Here is a 9,059-nt window from a genome sequence, read left to right on the forward strand (position 1 = left end):
TTTCCATAAGGTAGGTGAGCCTCATCCGATCAGTTGAAGGTTTTAATAAAAAAGACCAAGTTCTCCCAAAAAGGTAGGGACTCTGCCTCCAGACCTGCCTTCGGACTCAACACTGCAACTACTACAATTTTTGTATTTCCAGCCTGCCAGCCTGCCCTACAGATTTCATACTTGCCAATCCCACGATCTCATGAGTCAATTCCTTAAAATAAATCTCTCTATATCACTTACTCTCATACTTTGGTTTTTTTGTTTTTTTTTTTTTTTTTTGTTCTGCTTCTCTGGTTAATGTGAAGATCATTTGCTTGAGAAATTCTGATGGCCGAGGGACAGTGCATTGGTGATCAGGTTATCACAAAAGTGGCACTGGTTGGTAGAACATTCTGTTCTATCCACGAATGCTACATCCATCCCAGCCATACTTGATCTGCCTATCGCACAGAGTTAACAGGGCCAAATAAGAGCCGAACTTGACTGGCTGATGCCAACTGGCCTTCAACAATAAACATCATGGTGTTAGCAAAGCCTGTAGCTTCTTCCCTGACCATGTGGATCACAGGACATCTTGATGCACCTTCTCCATATGGCTGCCACACGACCACCTTTGGGAAAGGGTGCGGAAGTTTTTAAAGATAGCTTTACTACAGCTGCATTAAAGAAGAGAGCTGTGGGATCCAGAAATGCAACTGGCTGAGGAAGCCTTCACCAGCCAATGGAATCTGAAGCCCCGTAAGGCCCGGGATGGTCTCAAACCCCTCATTGCTTCCCCCGCATTGGACACAGTGCGTAACACCTGCTGGGACCTGAGTTAATATTATTGAATAAGTGATGAAACAAAGGATGAATGCGAGCTCTTCAGATTTAAAGGAAGTCAGCCCAGGTTCAGAAACAAAAATCCAGCCTCAGAGGCTGTCAGGTAATGTCTGGCAAGGATGTAGACAGAGCTGCTTTAATTAGCACTTACTGTGTCATTCTCAGCCCTTATGCAGCAGACGGCTCGGGCCACATTGTTTCTACATCGTCACTCTATCACACGCATCACCTTGAATGGTTCCTGGAATGGACCCATCTGGGTCAATCTCTATATAAACCACCAGTAAAGCAGCTGAGGAAAAAAATCTGCTGTGAAGTAGCAGACATTTCTACGGTTTAATTTCGTTTTGTTAAGAAGCCAGGCTGAGGAATCTATAAAAGTTAGGGAGAAAATTGAGGCAGATGCGATGAATACTGTTTTTGTGTGTGCTCTTAAATAAGGTAATTTAAGAGATGGCAATTGGCAAAGGGGAAATATACATTTTTAATGGATTCTCCAATAAGCAAAAGCAAACATGAGACAAACACCAGTGTGTGCTTGTCTATTCCTCCGCTTTGCTGCCTGGTGTCTTCCCAACCCTCTGTTTGCAAAAAAGCCCTTGGGAAATATTCTATTTTTTAATTTTTTTTTATTTTTAGAGAGAGAGTGAGAGCACGTGCACATGAATGTAGGGGGAGGGACAGAGGGAGTGAGAAAACCCCAAGCAGTCTCCAGTGCAGAGCCCCACTTGGGACTCGGTCTCACAATCCTGCGATCATGACCTGAGCCAAAATCAAGAGCGGGACACTCAACCAACTGAGGCCCCCAGGAGATATCTTATTTAACAAAACATCCAAATTTGACATTGCCTCACGTTTATGGAAAGGCAATTTCCTTTACGTGCTCCCTAGCTGCCACCCATACTTCTCTTGGTCTTTACCATTTCCCTTTTAATACTGTATTTCTGCAACTTCTTTTCCTTCCACTCAAGTTATTATAAGATCTTGTGGCTATTATCAATCACACTCAAATTTTCTAAAATAAAAATGAGGACCTCAGTTGAAAAGTATAAATGTAGTCCTGGGGCTGTGTGGTTAGCTCCTTGAAGGAGCAGCAGGCCACGTGGAGTTAGAACACGAGAGATTTATTGGGAAAACACTAAGAAAGATAAAGAGGGGGAGGGTGGGGATAGGGTAGAGGTAGGTGAGGGGAGCCTTCAGACTATAGGTCTGACACTGGAAAAAGAGAGCGTTCTCCAAGGACCAATAGGAAATATATATATTTCTCTTTTTTATATACATATAAAGAGATTTATTCTAAGGAATTGGCTCACATAATTTTTGGGCCTGGCAAGTTTGGAATCTGTAGGACAGGCCAGCAGGCCAGAAACTCAGCAGAATTGATGTTATAGTCTTGAGGCAGAACTCCTTCTTTTCCAGGAAATCAAAGGTTTTTCACTGATCCATCTGTCCACTGATTGGTCGAGACCCACCCACATTATGGAATGTGATCTCTCTCTTTAAAAAAAATAAAAAAAAAATTATTATTTTATTTTTAAGTCATCTCTACACCCACCATGGGATTCGAACCTAAAACTCTGAGATCAAGAGTCACGTGCTCCGCCAACTGAGCCAACCAGGTGCCCCAGAAAGTAATCTCTTTTATTTAAAGTTACTCATTATAGATTGTTAACCGCATCTACCAAGTCCCTTCAAGACAGCACCTACATTAGTGTTTGATTATATAACTGAGTACTATGGCCTAGCCAGGTTGACGTATAAAACTAACCAGCATGAGGGGAAAGGAAGCAAGATGGCATAGGAAGAGTCTCCAAGATTGCAGCCCTGAGAGAGTTTCAGCGAGCCCAAGAAGGAGCTCAGGGGCAGAGTCCACAGTAGTAGCCAGGCCCTAGACACCGCCCCACCCCACCCACACCCTGCCATGCTCAGCCTCTGGCTGGGAGCTGCCCAGGAAGAGCACGGCCTCAGCTCAAACACTGTGGCAGGTCCCAAAGGTGCTGTAGCTATACGCTACCATCTGATTACACCATTGGCAGAGAAGAGAAAGGGATCCGACATACAGTCATTGTCCATTCCCATCTTCCATCCTCTTCTCCTACCTTATCTGACGCCTGATTTCTCCCTTTCGTGCCATCCTTGAAACAGCATTTACAATCCCGGCCTCCTCTCCCTCTTTCCCTTACTTCCATCCCAGCATTTCCTCTGTCCGCTTCTCTCCTCTTCCATTCTCTTCATTTCTTCTCCACTTCTCCCCTAGCGTCCTCTTGTCATTTGTAAAGGCTGTCGTGCCACCTCCCCTTTCCTGACTCTTCAAAAGTGTCTGGGTTTGCAGGAGTCCTGGACCTGGGGGTGTGTGCTCAGGGAGGCGTCTCAGCACCCCTTCTTAGTCATGGTGAAGAGGGGCAGGCTGGCACCAACCCAAATGCACGCTTAAATAATGGGCACAGGAGTGCCAGAAAATTAAAACACAGCATGGAATTGCTGAATTCACAATTTTATTGTCACTGATTGCCTGGTGGCTTTGCATATTGAAAAAAATCTTCACAGCTTCTTCTGTTTTCCATGGCTTGGTTAATGTGCAGATAATTCTAGTGGTAAACTTTATATTCCCTTCATCCTGCTCCTCCCCTCCCAACCAGGCAAAACAGAGAAACATAAATTCACACCATCACAAACATGCTTTGTATCTCATCTCATAGTTTACCTTCAGTAGAATCATGATATTTTATAGCTGAAAGTTCCTTGCGAATCATTTATCCCAATCTCACTCACACTTTGCAGATGAGAAGAATGAGGCCAGAGGTGACTTGTTCAAGGTCACAAGGGAAGTTGTGGAAAAGGCAGGCCTAAGCCCAGTTCTGGACGCCGAGCCAAATAGTTGCTCATGTCCCCCTTCTGAGGGGTTACGTGAAGAGATAGATAGGATAGATGCCCTTATTTCTCGTTTACAGATAAGGAAACTGAGTTTCAAGTCTTTGCAGGGAGGAAGGGGCATAACCAGGCTTCCTGGCCTACTTATTACTATTTTTAACTGGTGACACTGTCTTTTGCTCAGCACCAGAGTAGCCAACTTCCCTGTTAGAATGAGAGGTGGAGCCTGGCAACGTACACATGGAAATACAGTACTTGCAGAATCCATCACCGAATAATGATAAAAGTGGGATAACATCTATCATTTGTCTAGCACTTCATGGTTTTCAAAATCATCTCTTCCTCCTTATTCTACGTGGTCAATATGATCGCTCCGGCAGGTGGTTAGGGCATGTTTCAGTAGCTCCATTTTGAAGGTTGAGGAGATTACAATGATTTGCCCAAGTCACATATTAAGTGGGGGGAAACCAGGACGAAGCCCAGATTTTCTGACAGCCAGCACTCTTCATACTCCTGATCTGTCAACTAGCTCATGGGTGCTGAGTTTCTTTCTCTTTTTGAAAAAAATTATTTATTTATTTATTCATGAGAGACGCAGAGAGAGAGACAGAGATATAGGCAGAGGGAGAAGTAGATTCCCCACAAGGAGCCTGTTGAGGGACTTGATCCCAGGACCCCGGGATCACGCCTTGAGCCAACGGCAGATGTTGAACCACTGAGCCACCCAGGTGCCCCTGGGGTTTCTGTTAGAGCAGTCTTGCACACCCAAGGATTGAGTGATGTTGGCAGCCTGCTTCAGAATGAGCCACTTCTTTCTATGCTCAATGTCATCATTCTGGTTCATGCCACTCTCATGTCTACTTCAATCAGCACAACAGCTCCCTAGCTCACCCCCTTGCCTCACCCTTGCTGCTGTCTAATCCATGTTCTGAGCTGTTCCACACTGCAGCCGGAGCGTCCTTTCTAAAGCAGTAGCCCTGCACTCTCAAAGGTGCATATTTATCAGTTACACGCATGTATTACTGCTACCTTATTAAATGCGTGTGTAAATGTATATAGAGTCAGAACAATTTAAATGTGGTTTAAGAGACTCTTCAGGATGTGACCCTGCTCATCTCTCAATCCTAATTTCTTACTATTTGTCTCCTTGAATTCGCCCTCCAAGCAAATGAACAACTTGTAATGTCCTGCTCTTGTTCATCCATCCGTGGGCTCTATCCCCTGCCATTGCTTCTGCCCAGAATGTGACTCTCCTCTCTCCACTTTCTTCCTGGCCTTCCTTGTACCAGTTAATACTTACTTGTTCCTCAGGTCTCCAATAAAGCTTAACTTCCTGTGGGAAGTCATCCCACATCCTCTGAAATGAGGTCAGGTGATGGCACTTGCTACACTGCAAAGTCATTTTTGACTTTCTCTTTACTCGACTTCATTTCTCAGTAGACCATCAGCTCCTTGAGGGCAAAGCTGTCGTTTGTTGACCATTTACTTTCCAGAGCTACACAAGTGCCAAATATGTCAACAACTCTCTGTGAAAAGAACCCATAAATATCTGCCCTTAGCCCAAGGGTTTCTGTTGAGTGGAAAATAGGAATGTAAGCAGCCCATCAATCACACAGGTCTCTTGGGGTATAATATTTCTGACACCCACTTTTTCCTTTAAACTGCCCAGCGGAGCATCTTTCCCTTGCCTGGGAATAAAAATGCAGACATTCCACAACCACAATTTCCCACAACTTCTTTGATTGCTCTTGCAGTAGAAAAATCACTCAGTCCTTTTAAGTCACAATGAATTTAATAATGAATGGCGGGCAGCCCAAAATACCAGGCAAGACATCAATGCTCACAGGAAGAAGATAGAGGAGGAAAAAGTTTCCCCCTGACCTCTTAGGGTCCTTGGCTGGGCCTGAATATTAAACTGACAAAGGCAGATTAACAGGAGACAAGCACATCCATTTATGTGACGCAGTGGCCTCCATATGGAAATGAAGATCCAAAGAGATGGTTAGATCTTAGTGTTGTTATGCTAGGTTTGATGAAGAGTGGATAGTTCTGGAGGGATATGACAGAAGATGAGGTCAGCATACCAAATGGGGAAACCTAGCAGAACCTGTTTGTTTCAGGTTCTTTTCAGCATCCCCTGTATCTTTGGAGATAATGATGCTCTTCTCCAGTACGGGGATGGGAGTACCTCTCATATGAAGGCTTTATGACTTATTTTAGGGGAGAAGGGTAGGGAAAGGTCAGAGCGACTTACCTGCTACTGCTGTTTTCACAGACTCCTTCGGCTTCAAATGTTCAATATTCGGAGGTGATATATTTTGAGGTAAGTATATTCTGAGACTCATTGATAGACAACATCTCACTCTCCACCAACTGTACTGCCCTTCTTCTGGGAGAGGCTATGGTTGGCTTTTTCCTTTTTCTGGTCAATCTTATCCCTCAACCACTGGCTACAATCTCTAACCTGGCAGAGTAGAATGGGTGGGTAGAAAGGGAAGGAAAGAGAGATAGTGAAGTTCTTAATGGACTGATGTCAGAGTAGGCTAAAGTTAGTTGGGCTCTAGCGGGATCCCTGGAGATCGGCAATGAGGAAGTCATGTCCAGCCATTGGGAGGATCAGAGTCATGTCCTGGAAGATCAAACCAGACAGGCCCAAGATGGCAGATGCCATGACAGGAAACTCCTGACCAAATAAGGAGGAAAAGGTGGGAAACCTTGCTTTCCACCCCAAGTAATCAGTATCTCAAGCCTTTGCTAACAGTTGTCAATAAGAGAAATTCAACCTCCCGGGCATGCAGTGCTCTCTCTCTCTCTCTCTCTCTCTCTCTCTATCTCACTAATCTCATCTCCCAAGAGTATATGTCTTGGCTTTAATAAACTTTCCCACTTGTGTCTCTTGTCTGCTGTGCTGAATGTCTGTCCTTGAATTCATTCTTGTGGCAAGACCAAGAACCTTCAACAACTCTATTGGGTCTGTCTGGGTCAAGGTCCCAGGGCCCAAGCAGGGTCTTCCCAGATCACCCGGCAACATTGACACTGTCATATGATGGCATTATGATCTTTGAACCTTACAGATGTTCCAAGTTGACTTTTTCTTGTGAGTACTTCCATGTGTTCTCTCTTCTTGCCTCTTAAATACTTGCAGGATGTTGTCTACAACAGCCCCAGGCCAATATTCCCAAACCAGGCTGCCTCTCAGGTCCCTAGGCTGCAGACAGCTTTGACCTGCCACTGGGGAGCTGCAATAACACAACCCTCTTTCTGGTGATCACAGGTCATTAATGCTGTCCCACGGATGAATCTGGCATAAATCTTCCATGAGTTCCCAGTTGCAGAGAACATGTGTTCTGTTCTCCCAGTGGTTTGTGGAAGCCTCTCTCACTGTGTAGGAAGGAGGGGTCAGACATCTAGTTGGAAGCTCAATTAGAGAGGGATGGTCCCAAGGGGGAGGCCTCTAAGTAAGGTTGAAGCTTTGATTTTCTTAGACACTCCATGGAGAATAGACACAACAAGTCTTGGACTTGCCCAGTTGATGGGCATGAAAAGATGAAACCTGAGTCAGGGCCCCCAGGCACTCATCATATAGTGGTTGACAGTGGTTCCCTGGGAACATGCACAATTCCATAAAAAGGAACAGTTTATAACTGGAAAGCCTATGACCTAAGCCTGAATTCCCTTTCTTGATTGCTGAAGACAGAGGATTCAAAAGTTAAGGATGGCAAATGGAAACCTTCTCTGCCAGGTCTTTGCTAGAATTGGTCTTTCAATCGGCACATAATTCCTCTACATTTCCAGGTCAAGAATTGAGATAAGCAGGCTGTTAGTTTGGGTGATCTGCATCCCATTTATCACTGCTTCATCTCTTGCTTACTTAAAAGGTGAAATTTTCCATAGTGATCACGTTGGCTTTTAAAAATTCAGTTAATGAATTTTAAAAATACACAGTCATCTTAAATTGACTGTTCTATCCCTCTAATGCTGGCATTTATTATTCCATTCCTTAGAATGTGTTGCAAGATAGCAATTTTATGTGGAACCCCTCTAAGGTGACTATAGCAAGATGAGACTTCCTGCAGCCTTTTAGAGCTTAAAAAAAAGAAAAAAAATTTAGGGGTATTGCTTAATCAGCAGCTTTAAAAGACCCAAATGAAGTCATAAAATGCATGCGTGTCTTTAAGAGTATGTTCATGAGAATAACATTGTAAGGCCTTACTAAAATACTTATAGTCCAGAAGTAGGAAAATGAACGCTTGAAAATAGCAGAGCATTCTTTGTTTCTCAATTTAATGAATTTGTAATACAAAAAACATCCAATAATCCATTGAAATAACCATGCCTGGTTTGACACAACAATTCACACACACACAAACACACACACACACATACACACACACAAAGAAGAAATTGCAATTGAAAACTCCGGACAATCATGCTGCCCTCAGCTCAGACTATTATGCCAACAAATTAAACAGGAAGAAGGCCCAAGATACAGCCAGAATGTGTCCTGTTCCTTCTAGACACAAGTGTAAAATTCCTGGCTTTTAAAGTAATTCAAATTTGTATTCCTTAAGGAGATGTTGTGGTGCTCGAAATGCAATTTCTTTGTTTTCTTTGAGGGGAAGGTGTGTGTGTGTGTGTGTGTGTGTGTGTGTGTGTGTGTTTAAAACTAAATGGTATTGAGGGCTTAAGTGTTTGAGTCCATGGAAAGAGAATAGACCATATGGTCTATTGTAGAATAAGTAATTACAGACTTATTAAAAATACATGTTAATTTTACTCACTGACACTCCATGATAATGGCTTCCTTAGGATCTAATCCATTCTGCCGATTAGACTTACCTATTTCGAGCGCAGGAAACTCGTTCTGAGCACATGGCTTGAGCAAGATTCAAGTTGACCCAGTCCTACACCAAAAGATTAAATCACTACTTTTCAGTGATGTAGACAATTTAAGATTATTTTCTCTGATGCCCTTTAAATTCCTATTTCAAGCCAGAGGCAGAGAAAGCAGAAAAGAGGTTTCTGCTCCTCTCAACCCCACAATCTGAAGGGAAGAATAATATGAAAAACAATAATTTCATTGGTGGGGTTAAGATATAAATTTCCTTGAATGTAGTACTCATTTAGGTTAACAACCCCAGATTAAATTGCTGATACTTGAAAATTGGCTTACAAATTTTATCCCATCCATTTGGGGGAAACTAACCTTGACATTTCTTCCAGCTGCTAATGACGAAATTACTTATCAGTGCTTCTTGAACTTGAATTTGCTTGTGAATCACCAGAGGTCTTGTAAAATGCAGATTCTGATTCAGTAGGTCTGAGTGGGGCATGAGACTGCATCTCTAAGGAGCTGCCTGGTGATGCTGAGGCTG

This window comes from Vulpes vulpes, chromosome 12 (genome assembly GCF_048418805.1).
Source record: "Vulpes vulpes isolate BD-2025 chromosome 12, VulVul3, whole genome shotgun sequence".
NCBI classification, from domain to species: domain Eukaryota; kingdom Metazoa; phylum Chordata; class Mammalia; order Carnivora; family Canidae; genus Vulpes; species Vulpes vulpes.